This window comes from Salvia miltiorrhiza, chromosome 8, assembly GCF_028751815.1.
Source record: "Salvia miltiorrhiza cultivar Shanhuang (shh) chromosome 8, IMPLAD_Smil_shh, whole genome shotgun sequence".
In the NCBI taxonomy this organism is placed as follows: domain Eukaryota; kingdom Viridiplantae; phylum Streptophyta; class Magnoliopsida; order Lamiales; family Lamiaceae; genus Salvia; species Salvia miltiorrhiza.
The window spans coordinates 43990847-44004372 of NC_080394.1; the positions used below are offsets into that span (position 1 = coordinate 43990847).

The 13526-nt window shown below is 37.1% G+C and overlaps 1 long non-coding RNA gene across 1 annotated transcript; it reads left to right on the forward strand.

Annotated features, from left to right (window-relative positions):
• The first annotated feature begins 11043 nt into the window (after positions 1–11043).
• LOC131002022 (uncharacterized) lies at positions 11044–12803 on the forward strand. The gene is made up of 3 exons (XR_009094108.1): positions 11044–11121; positions 11197–11253; positions 12725–12803. It is a non-coding gene; the product is annotated as an uncharacterized LOC131002022 (long non-coding RNA).
• The last annotated feature ends 723 nt before the right edge of the window (positions 12804–13526 follow it).

Below are 13526 nucleotides of genomic sequence, written 5' to 3' on the forward strand. Positions count from 1 at the left end.
ATATTATTTTTTTCGAGCCTTATAAATCCTATTTGTGAGAGACATATCTTCGCCCTATATTTTTATTGAAATGTCTATGTGATATAGATATTTTACTTAGTAGAATATTCACATATGATTTATTGATGCATTGTTATTATGATATTAGTAATATCATAATTGAGATAATTTTTCCTCATACGTGAATAGATATATTTTCTTGGGATATATTCCTACACCCTAAATAAGAGTTAATTATCCAAGCATTTATATATATACCTCTCACTCTCACTCTCGATCTCTCTTCCCCTTTCCCCTCTCGAACTCTCTTCCCCTCTCCCCTCTCGATCTCTCTTCCCCTCACTCCCCTCGATCTTTCTTCCTCTCTCTCGATCTCTCTTCCTCTCTCTCTCTCGATCTCTCTTCCTCTCTCTCGATCTCTCTTCCTCCCTCACTCTCTCCCTCTCTCGGTCTCTACCTCTCCCCCACACTCTTTTCTTTTTCCTCCTTAAATGAGACTCACATGCACCATTAACCAGTCCCCTAAAAGGCTAACCTATCTAGCCAACACAATCCCCATTTTTAAGCTCACACATGTACATGCACAAGCTTCTCTCCCTCCCCCCTTGCTCGATCTCTCTCTTCTCACTCTCCTGCACAATTAAGAGCATGACATCCTCACCATCACTTCTTCATTTACTACAAGATATGCATTAATAGCCAAGATCACACCATCACTTCTCATCAAGGCAAGCTCTCTCTCTCTCTCCCCTTTCTCCTTCATATTTTCGGCAGCCCCTCCACTCCTCACTCCACCACACTTCTCTCCTTGTTTCACCATTTTTGGAAAGAGTTAAGGAAGCCAAAAGTGTTCTATCTTCACACTAAAGCCATCAAGTGTGCTCCAATCTTTAAGCACAAGCTCCAAGCATACTACGCATCATCTTCTACTCCACCTCCATTGATCTTGTTGGTAGCAACCTCAATTCTCCTCTTATGTTATGTATATATTTTCATGATGTATAAGCATGTATATTGAAGCATATTGAAGCATGATAGTCCCCTCTCTACTCGTATAATTTTCGAAAATGTTGGTGAAAGAAAGCATATGAACTCCTTCAAACTTTCCACTACTCCTCATATGCTCATACACCTCTACATGTTATATGCATGAGAAGGGAAGATATATTTCTTGAAAACCCTTAAGAGGGTTATATGTTATGATAATTGAAGCATGATGAGTTATTAGTGAGAAAATGCATGAGAATAATGGTGGAATTATAGATCTATGATTATATGTGTAAATGTTGTAATTTCAACCATTTTGAGAAAACTTCTTACGTTCTGGACTGATGAGTCGACGAGGTTTTCCTCGTCCAAAAATCTTAAAAATTTTATAGTGTGTATATACATGTGTCTTCTATTCTCTGGTAAAATGTCAAGTCATTTGGACTTCGTTTACTACATGTTCAAAATGTAAAACCTTTACTGCACATTTCCGCCGGAAATCTAGAAGGGCAGTCCCTTGAGTCACACTTTTCAGTGACTTCCAAAACTATTCAGTCTCCCAAATATTTATGGAAGAAAGATACGTGTGTGATAAAGATGCATGAAAAGTTTCAAACCATTTGGCCAACGTTTACTATTTTTCAAAAATCCTAACTTCCAGTCGTGCAAAACTGCCGAATCTGGTAGACTGTGGGAAAACACCCATATCTCTTATACCACTTGGAGTTTTTCACTCTACTTTTTTTTAAATAAAACTAGACTCAAAGAACTTTTCAATGGTATAAGTCTCGAATCCAGGAGATTTCTGAGTTAAAACAGTTTATTCTTTAAAGTTGAGGCAGAGCAGAATGGTAAACTGTTGGAGTCCGAAAATTTCTACTTTGAAATTGTTTTGAGGATTTTAAAGTTTTGGTGGAATAATACACCATGTTATGGCATGAAAATGCTACTAGAAAATTATATATATTTTCCAAAGCTTACATGAATATTTGAGTATTTATTTACAATGAAAAAGATTTCAAGTTCATAGAGTGACTTTTAAGTCACTTGAGTATTGAGATAATTCATATATATATATATATTATATGGATTAATTGAGTAATTTGAAGCATGAATGACTATGTGATTTATATGAATGCTATTTACCTAGGATTGAGAGTCTTTTAATTGGATAAGATATCCAATTAGATTGGGAGGTCCAATTGGGTAAATAGTGGAGAAGTTATAAGATGAGATTAAGCATTGATGCAAGTATAAGTATTAGATATTAGTTAGATTAAATTCTAACTAGAGTTTATTTTGTCACATGGCAATCTAAACCACGTGCGCCACCAAAGGTTCGAGTTACGGCCGGCGTTAGTACGACTCTGAGCGTTACGTCATCGACCCCTGAGACAGGTGGACTTTATTCTAACTCTATTATGGCTAGCTACCATGATAATGAGTTCAAATGCAAAATCTTATGAAAATGAAGCATGTTGAAGCATTATTGATTAATCTTATGAAAATGAAGCATGTTGAAGCATTGTTGATGAGTATAATGAAAATTGTCATCTTGCCATATTTATTATTGATGAGAATGAAGTATGGTATGTTGCCTCTATGAAAGACATGATTATGATCATGATGCAAGATATCGGCCTTTGACTGATTTATATGACAGTAAAGGTTTTGTGCGCAGACGGAGAACACCATTGGAGCAAGAACTGAAGATTCTCAATTTGACTACGGTTTTATTGTTGAATGTTTTACAGTTTTATTGAGATATTGATTTTTAGTCATATGTCTATGTGGCTATAATCCCTTTTTCCCAGGGTTTAGGGAGTAAACATGATTTGAATTTCTGACTGTTTGATTCAATTAATTGAGATTGTTATTCATTTTTATGTTCTTGTTATTATTGTTTGGTTTATTGATTGACCACCAATTTAGCATAATCATAGGTTTTAATTTGAGATCGGGAGATGATAATTATTACCTGAACTAAGAACATAGAACACATATATTTAATTCTAAAGGGAATTGATATTTGTGAGGGCGTTAATCCTATGAGGTTTTAGGAGTTGCATGTTAGAAGTGCGATCCGGGGACGATAGCCTTGCATGTAATCAACGGTTTGTATGCCACGGGAGTGGGTATAGACTAGTTTTGAGATTGCCTTAGGAATCATCTGATTAATTGAATTGAACATGTTAGTTAGGAGAATCTGTTGAAACCTTTACCTTGGGAAATCTTCTCTTATTTGTTTCTCTGTTTCACAGCTTGATTTATTTTGTTTCCAGTATTTATTTATTTTTTTAGTTTTAAAAACAAAACTCTCAATTTCGATTTTCTAGATAGAGGAATAATAATCTAGGATAGGTATTGGTTCTAATCAGTCTCTGTGAATTCGACCTTGTTTGCCACTATACACAATTGCACCCGTACACTTGCGGCGTGTTAATAAAATAGCGAACAGCTGAAGGGTTGTATACTGAAAGCAATACTTTTATGCTTATATACATTGATTCCTTAGTTCACTACGATTATCCTATCTGAATTATTGTTATTGCATGATCTTATTATAGTCTAATTTATCTCATACTATAGATTATATGGTGTGTTGTAGATCACAGAAGATCATATAATCGGCAAAGTTGAGATATAAATTGAGTTCACAATCGAGACAACTATGGACGGGTTGTCGGTTTAGATTGTAGCATAAATGGATAAATAGTTTGTCTTGACTATTTATTTATGCTAGTACATTTGTATATTGAACAGGATCACAGTGAGATGAATTCTTATATTCTGACTAATTAAAAATCAAGATCTCAGTGACTTAAATAGTATTAACCTTAATTGAATTAATCGGTGTGAATAATTAATTGGCTATTGCTTTAATTTATCAAGGGTGAGAGCTCTATTGAAGCTCAATATACTCGATATTTTCGGCGATATCAATTATTATTTGATATGCGTCTATATTGCAATAAGGATCCGTGTCCTGCTAATAACAAGATGATATTATCCTCTCGAGAAACTTAATAAGTTTATCGTATTAAACCCTGCAGGTGGAATTAGTTCCAATACGATAATAAGTTTAAGTGGTAGCACTCGACATGTTGTTTATAAGCAAACGACTAATTAATTAATTACTTGATCGTCAGAGGAATTTGTTAGGTCCGGAGGGTCTCGAATAGGTGTATGGGGCGGGGGAGAAATACACCTATGGGCTATTTTTGTCGATTTTCTCTAAAAACAGAGGGATATCTAGAATGAGATCAAAACAAAACTTTACACGCAAACTATGGCACCTGTTGACTGAAATGAGTTTTGACCAAACAGGGTTGACGACTGATACTGAAAACTCTTCAGTAATGAGTTATCAGTTAAGTCACTGGAACTTAACTGATGCACGTAAGGGCTTCAGTCGAGTTTGCTAAAACAGAGATGATATAAATCTTCCTGACTATCAGAAGATAGATCAGTCAGACTGATATCGTACGCAGCGGAAATAAACTTGTTTCTGAATAGCCTCGGTTGAGCACGTTGTTAGTCTTAGGTTTCTCTTTGCGGTTATTCAGTATTCAGTTTATCAACAGTAAGAACACAAATAAGAATGGAAAGACTGAAAGCTGTAATAACATAGAGAGTTTTACGTGGTTCGGAAAACCTTTTTCTACATCCACGATCGGTTGATCAGACCAACAATTCACTCCTCAAGTGCTTAACTGGTGCACTGCAAACCGAACCGTGTGCTTACCGGGTGCACACAACCGTTTCACTGAAGTGACCTTACTTCAGTACCCACGCTTCACTCGCGTCGGATTTCTCATTCCTAGCACGACCTTGCACTAGGATCTCACGGAGTCAGAGTACCTTCCTGAACTCCTTTTCACTCAAACACTCAGTTTCTTTCTTACGAAAAGAGGTTTGAAAAACTTGCCAACTAGACTTCAAAGAACAAGTTCTTTGGAGCAAGTTTTGACCTGGGCTTCTGGGTAAACAGATATATGCCTAAGGTCTAAGAGAATGTGTGTAATCAGTAGTGACTGATTTTGGCTTTGGAATTCTCTTCTTCGATTCAAACTTTGGGGAGATTAAGCTTTGGGCTTAGTAGCAATTTCAGTAGAGCTTCAGCTTAGGTCGTTGAATCGGTGAAGATTGAAGTTGATCCTCGAGCGCTATTTATTGGAGAGGTCTTGAATAGATCCGTTGGCGGAGAACGTCTTCAAGATTTCTTCCGTTGGAGAGCAATTCAAATTTGGGCTGAGGCTTCAATCTTTGAGGTTCCTTGCTTGGTGGAAACGGGTCTCTTGAGGGACAGGAGATGTGACGTCTCTGATAAAGTAGCCACCAAATAGGAATGATCTCTGCAGAGAGGGATGATCCTGAGATCTCTGCGTTTAATGCGGTTGTACTATGTAAGCACGTGGCTTCCTTTGAACGTTGAAAGTTCAATCCGAGAAGGAATGTTTAACTGATACTTGACTTTAGTATCAGTCTGCTGAGTCCTCGAAGCACGCATTAAGTAATCATTTCTGAACTGATTCTTCAACTGATACTTCAGTTGGTATCTTCAGTCTTCAGTCCTTCAGTCCTTCGGTCCTTCAGTCTTCAGTCTTCAGTCTTCAGTCTTCAGAACTGCTAACTAAACTAGAAACGAACTCTAACACTTGAGTTCAAAACAGTTCTAGTCTATTACAAATTAAACCTAAGGATTTTGGTATCATCAAAATAAAACCTGATATTCCATGGGGTTTCCAACAGAATTAATTAATTAATTAATAGATATTTGATATTTCTTCAAGCTAGTAGATCCCCGCTTGGCCCAATAAAGGCTTCACTTCAAATGGGGTTTCCGTCTCCTCTCATTCTTTTTAGGCCTTTGGGCTTAGTTTGGTTTAATTAGATTATGGACTTATTATTTAGGTATGATTAATACCTAGTATAAATAATAAGAAAATCCTAAACCTAATTACAAGTGACATTACGTAAGACCAAAAAGAGAGAAATCTATGAGAGCACATAGAGAGAGAGAGAGAAGAACGACACTTTCAAGAGGGAGAGGGCTTGAAGATCGTTGCCATCCAACGTCAAGTCTTGCCGTGGGAACAAGTCGGAAGATCAACTCTAAAGTCGATCATTGCCGGATTCGCAAGTAAGATTCTATTATCTTGTTATAGGCACGTGATTTTTGTATGTATTCGTTTGATATCTGAAATGGATCACGGGCACGTGAATCATATGTCAAAATATGGTTCCTTCAGTGGCAAAAGAGTCGAGTGAAAAAAGAGTCGAGAGAGAAGTAAGACTGAGGGAAAAGAAAAACAAATTTTTTATGTGAGAGCAAAAGAAATAACGACTGCACTAGTTGAAGAAAAGAGCGTGTTAATTTTGGTGTACAAAGAGTCATTCTTTAGCACTAACGAACTAATCTCATCTTTGCCTAGTACTTTTGTGTCTCTTTTGCAAGAGTTTGAGGATGTCTTTCCCGAGGAAGAACAAAGTGGATTACCTCCTTTAAGAGGTGTTGAGCATCAAATTGACTTTGTTCCTCGGGCTATTCTACCCAATCGACCAGCTTATAGAGCCAATCCGGAAGAGACTAAGGAGATCTAAAGGCAAGTCCAAGAGTTGTTAGGGCAAGGAAAGATTCGTGAGAGCATGAGTCCATGTGCTTTACCGGTGATTATTGTGTCTAAGAACGATGGATCGTGGAGAATGTGCACGGATTGTCGAACAATTAACAAGATCACGTAAAGTATCGCTATCCTATTCCTAGGCTAGATGACATGCTTGATGAATTACATGGGGATGACATGCTTGATGAATTACATGGGGTAGTTGTGTTTAGTAAAACTGATTTAAAAAGTGGTTATCACCGAATTCGAATTCGAGAAGAAGATGAATGGAAAATTGCTTTCAAAACAAAGTATGGGTTGTATGAGTGGTTAGTCATGCCTTTTGGATTAACTAATGCACCTAACACTTTCATGAGATTGATGCATCATGTGTTGAGAAACTTCATTGGAAAAATTATGGTTGTATATTTTGATGATATCTTGATCTATAACAAAAATATTGAAGAACATCTTGAATATTTGCGTGCTATTTTAGACACTTTAAGAAAAGAATAATTGTATGTTAATCTTAAGAAGTGTTCTTTTTGCATGGATAAAGTTGTTTTTCTTGAATTTGTTGTGAGTGCTAATGGAATTGAAATGGAAAAACAGAAAGTGAAAGCTATCTTAGAATGGCCAGTTCCTCAATGTTGGATTTGTATACTGAAAGCAAGAACGTTTTATGCTTGTATACAATGATTCATGTGTTCACTATTTCATCTCCTATATGATTGTGTCCATGATTGCATATGTATGTCCTTTATCTCTATATAAGTTGATTATATGGTGATTAACGGATCACAAAAGGTCATATAATTGGAATAAACTTAAGAGATATAAATAGATCACAGCTGAGACGAGTCGTTGGTCTAGGCTGCAGTATAGATGGAAATAGTTTGTCTCGACTATTTGTCTATACTGCTACGTCATAACGTATTGATAGGATCACAGTGAGATGTATTCTTCTATCTGACATAAGTGAAGAATCAAGATCTCGGTGACTTAATAGAATCTTAATACTAATAAGATTTCAGATATATATGTTGATTCGTGTATCACTTTGATTTACTATGGGTGAAAGTTATATATTAACTTGAGTACTCTGTATCTTGGGTGATAGCGATCAATATATGATATTTGGTTATCTGTATTAGTACCCGTATCCGGTATAGGATAATGACATCCCCTTAAGGAGCTCAATAAGATTTATTGCATTAAACCCTGCAGGTTGATTAAGTTCAGGCGCAATAATAAGGTTTGAGTGGTACTGCTTAAGGATTACAAAGAGATTAATTAATTTAAGCTGTTAGAGCTCTAATTAATTAATGGATGTCGGATATTTTAAATACGGAGATTTAATAAGTCTAAATACAAGCCCCGACTCATCATCGGTAATAAAGGGGTAAGTCAGTATTGATTCTCTAGTGGAATGAATTAATACTTATGAATTAATTATGATCTGGGTTGATCATAAGAATTAATTCATTAGAGGCTCATCTTTATTCCTTGTATCTGATCCCTGGACTGGCCCAAAGTCTCCCGAGCCCAGTAGGAGTAAAATTTGCCCCTTATAGTTATGGGAGCCCTAGGACTGTGTTTTGTCTATCAATACAACTATCTGCTGTCAGAATAAGACACACATAAAAATAAGGGTTTTAGAGAGCAGTAGGGGGCGCCAACTTTGAGGTGGCCGAATTCTTATTGGGAATTCTCATAGTTCGTTGTCCATCCAACGTTAGGAATTGAGCAAGATACAGTTCAGAAGGTCAGAACTGGAGTCATTCAATTCAGCCATCGACAGCCTCTACATCCAATTCACAAGTAAGTGATTCTAACTCCAATGTGCAGCACTTAAATTCATAGGAGCATGTTAGGAATTAATCGTTGTATGGTGAATTAAGATATCCGAGAAACGATCCACGTGGGGCTAAATCATTCACTCAAAATATGGTACAAGTTAGAAGTTTTCATGGTCTCGCAAGTTTTATAGAATGTTTGTTAAGAATTTTAGCACGATAGCTGCACCATTGAATGAGATTGTGAAAAAAGATGTTGGTTTTCATTGCACCATTGAATGAGATTGTGAAAATAGATGTTCGTTTTCATTGGGGGGCAAAACAAGAACATGTTTTGAATCTCGTTAAAGAAAATTTAACTTCTACTCCTATTCTTGCATTGCCTAATTTTGACAGAATGTTTGAGCTTGAATGTGATGCTTCTGGAGTAGGGGAAGGTGCTATTTTGTTGCATGATGAAAAATCAATTGCTTATTTTAGCAAAAAGTTGAAAAGGAGCTCAATTGAACTATCCAATCTATGACAAAGATTATATGCTTTGGTGAGAGCTTTGGAAACATGATAGCATTACTTATGGCCAAGAGAGTTTGTAATTCACATGGATCATGAAACTCTGAAGTACCTCAAGGGTCAAGGTAAGCTTAGCAAGAGACATGTTAAGTGGGAGGAATTCATTAAATCATTTCCATATGTGATCAAGTACAAAAAGGGGAAGGAAAACATTGTGGTTGATGCAGTTGTCTCAAAGGTATGCTTTGATCACTACTTTGAGTTCTAAACTTGTTGGTTTTGAGTCAATTAAGGATTTGTATGCCAATAATTCTGATTTTGGTTTTATATATTTAGCTTGTGAGCATAGTGCATTTGATAAGTTTTATAAGCATGAGGGCTATTTATTTAGAGAAAATAAGTTGCGCATTTTTAAGTGTTCCATGCGTGAATTGCTTGTTCATGAAGCTCACGACCCAACAACAACATTCATTACAGGCTGCTAGGACCAAACTGCAATCATTCCTCTGCATGCCTTTTACAAAGCTTTCCACTTGATATTTTGGAGAAATTTGATGATGAGGACAGTTGCTCAGCATCCTCTTGAACCATCTCATCCGCTCCACTCTTGATGCTGGGAAGAATTCTTCCAAGAAAACCTGTTGTAGTTGTGCCCAAGTGGTGATACTACCCGCGGGTAGGTCATACCGCCATCTTCTCGCATTGTCCACCAAGGTAAAATGAAAGAGTATCAATTTAACATACTCTTGTTGCTCATCACTTGACTGGTGCATGATCGTCATCTCAAAATCTTGGAGATGAGTGTGAGGATCATCTCCTGGGTATCCATTGAACTTCGGTAAGATTTGAAGCAGTGAAGGCTTTAGGTCATACCGACGAGGTGCAAACGGGTTATCTGGTAAGGTAATCCCGTTGGGCCTCAGGTTGACATTAGTTGGGTATGCCAACTGTTTGAGGGTCTGCGCCTGCTCGGCTTTTGCCATAGCTTCGCGTCTCGCTATCCGTGCTCCCGTGCGTAATCGACGTTCAGTTCGATCAATATCAGGGTCAAACACCAATGCTCTTGCTGTTCGACGAGTTCCACGCATACACCAGTACCGGAAAATGGAATGAGAAGAGAACAAAATTGCTGCACGTCACTCCCCGGCAACGGCGCCAATTTTGACACGCACCCGTCGTGCGGTACGATCAAAATACTTGTGTAAGCCCTAGACGGACAATACACGCTCCTACTTCTCGCAACTAGAAATAAGTCTTAGTAGCAAGTATAGGGTCGAATCCCACATGGAGTGAGGAACCACCTTGTTCTCCAATGACAAACTGAGGTGTCACAGGTCTTAATCTGTATACTCTGCATAATAAATTCAACAAAGATCAATAATAACAAAGGGGTAAGGTTTACGGTTAGGTCATAACTGTTGTCAATATTTATTTCGGTCATAAGCATACTGATGATCCGTCCATGATCTGTATAGACTCAAGGCGTGGCCCAAAGACATTGGGGCGTTTCAAGAGGCTATACTTCACATTTAGGATGGTTGAATCCATTGTGATCACTTGGTCCGAAGGTCACACAATCCACGGTCACAAGGCAGTGCTTCACTCCTCCTTAGATAGTAGTCATACCCCTTACTCACCAAGTATGACCCTCACCAACTGTCATACCCCGACTTTTAATAACTGATTAAAGGTTTAATTATTAATAATTGAGGTTCAGCATCCATTAATAAAACTGATTTTATTTATCAGTTGTGATTTAATTGTTATATATGTGTTTTGATGTGCTTGATTTTATTTATTTGAATCCGTTTGAGTTTTCAAGGATTTTTATAAATATGGTGCATAAGTTTTAATTCGTGAGTTGAGAGTATTTGTATGAACCGCATGAATTTTTATATTGGGCATGAAGTTATGAATTTTCTTTTAAATGGATTATTATATTTTCTTTAATCAAGGGTTTTATTACAATGATTTTATTAAAGATCATTTTTATTTATTTATTAAGATCATGAGTATTATTAATTCATTTAATTTCATATCCACCCACTTGTCATATCCTATTACTTAATCCATAAATATCCAATTAACCTTATCCAAACCTTGGCTTCCTCACTAAGCTACTTTATTATCTTTATAAATAAGCCATCTCAACCTTATTCCTCATAAAATGCAAATTGTCCCCGTTTAGAAAATTTCCAAATTATCTTCTAATCAAGATCAAGGTAAGCTTCCTTTTTTTTGTGCCATTACATTAATCCTATTAGGATCATATTCTTACTCCAACCATGACTCTGCAGATTCTATAACAATTCAAGATTTCAAACTGAAATCAATCCAATTCTTGTTCAATTTCAGTAAGTCATCGATTATTCCCATCATAGGATTTCCAATAGTTGCTTATATACACATATATACATATCTCACTATATGATTGCAAAACATGAATGTTTAAATTACAGATCTGATTTTGATAAGAAAATGAACAGAATTGAATACCCTAATCTTGCTTGTGTGTATAACTGAAATTGGGAATTTGGGAGGTCAATTCTTGTTTCTCTGCCTTCTTGTGCGTCGAGAGTGAGAGCAGCCGGCGGCTGCTCTCGGCCAGCAACAGGGACGGCGCGGCGGTGAGCCGCTGGTTTTTTCTTTTTCTGCCAAACGAGAGGGAACAGGGGAGAAATTAGGGCTTTTAGAAAAAAAGAGGGGGATGGAAAGAGAAGAGAGAGGGAGAGAAAGTTTAGGGCTTTTAGTGTAAAAAAAAAAAGAAAAAAAAGAAGAGAGGGAAGGAAGGACTTATCTTTCCGGCCACGGCGGAGGACAGGGGAAGCGGCGCGACGACGTTCGGCTTCTCAAACGGTCGAAGACGGCACATGCAGTGGAGGAGTGACCTCTGCCGACCTGTTCTAGGGCCGAGAACGGCCAAGAAACGATGGCAACCGGCGAGAGCCGTGTTCTGCCATGGCGCGCCGGAGGCGGCGCCGCCCTCAGCCGAACAGAGAGGGAGAGACGAGAGAGGGAGCCGAGAGGGAGAAAGTAGAGAGAGAGGCGTGTAAGTTGTGTGTGTGTGTAGTAATGTGTTTGTATGTATTAAGGTTAGGGTTAATTGGGGCTCAAGCCCATTTTCTTTCATTTGGGCCGTTTTTAATTATTTCTGCTGGGCCCAAATTTGCTATAAATTATGTTGGGCATTTAATTTATTTGTTTTGGGCTCATATTTAATTAATTTTGAACTGGTAATTGAATAATAAAGCCTACGAAATTTTGGCTTTATTTCTTTTAAAAATGTTTGAATTTTCACTAAATTATTTTAGTGAATTTAAATCTCTTGATTTAAATTTTAATATTGAAAGATGGGACTATTTATTTTAAATGAAGTCCGTTCTTTTATATAAATTTATTGATGGACTTTAAAAGGAATATTTTGGGATTAAGCCCTCGTGAATTATGTATTTATTTTCAAGGCCTTACGAGTATGGATTTTAAAATGATTAAAATGTTTTATTTAAGTTATGTGTAAATGAGTAATGGAATTTCTTAATTATTTACATAGTGAATAAAATGTATAGAATGTTTATATAAAATGGTGCATGATTTTATTTCTTATGTGAGTATGTGATTTTTTGAATGATACTAAGTTAAGGATATTGACTTCTTTTATCTTGTTGTTATGTGATTAGACGAGGTGTGTTGGTTTTTGACTGTCTTTAATGGAACGAATTATGGATGCTAGAACCCTAAAACTTTAAAGGATACCCTAGGCACGTAGAATTAGACTTTGTCTTATGACAATTTCTTCACGAACTTATCGACTCTTCATCAATGAAGGTCCGGGCGACAGAAAATGAAGCAGAAGAAGAAGCGACTCCACGCCAGCTTTAAGAACGTTTAAGGTGGGCATTACTTTTACTATACGTGTATAGAGATCCCCTGCGTGACGTAGGCCTCATATACGAATATATGTGCATGATATGTTTTAACTGTTTATTCAGCTTTTATGAAATTCTTATATGTTCAATGCCCTTTATGAAAATGAAAATGTAAATGAAAATGAAAGGTTTATGAAATGAAATGAGATGTTTATGAAATGATTGACTGCAAAAAATGTTTATGTGTTTATGTGTATCCTATCTGTGTTGGTTCGCCAACTTTAAAGGAAATCCAATTGGGATCCTATGCTAGACAAAGGTCGCTAGCTAGGGTTAACGTGTACACTTATGGAGACCGCGAGTCATTTGCGACCGGTCTTGGCGTCCGTGGTAAGGAGGCCTCCTTCCCGGCGCGTGACAGAAAGGAACAGATATGGATCATATGAAGGAAAATGATCGGCCGATCGACTTTATGAAAATGAAAGAAATGTTTTAGTAAGCGCAGGTCATTTAAGAAAACCCTTGTGTGTTACTGTTGGCAGTTCAATTTATATATGTATGCATGAATGTATTTTCGGCTATGCCACTGAGTATTTTTATACTCAGTCCTGCATGTATTTCTAAATGTGCAGGTTGAGCACGCGATGGAATGGATTGGTGTTGAGCGGATTTCCTTTTGATGGTTATGTAATGAAACCTTGAGTATGCATCTCCATATGCATAACTCACACGTTTTCCGCTGCAAACACTCTGATTTATTT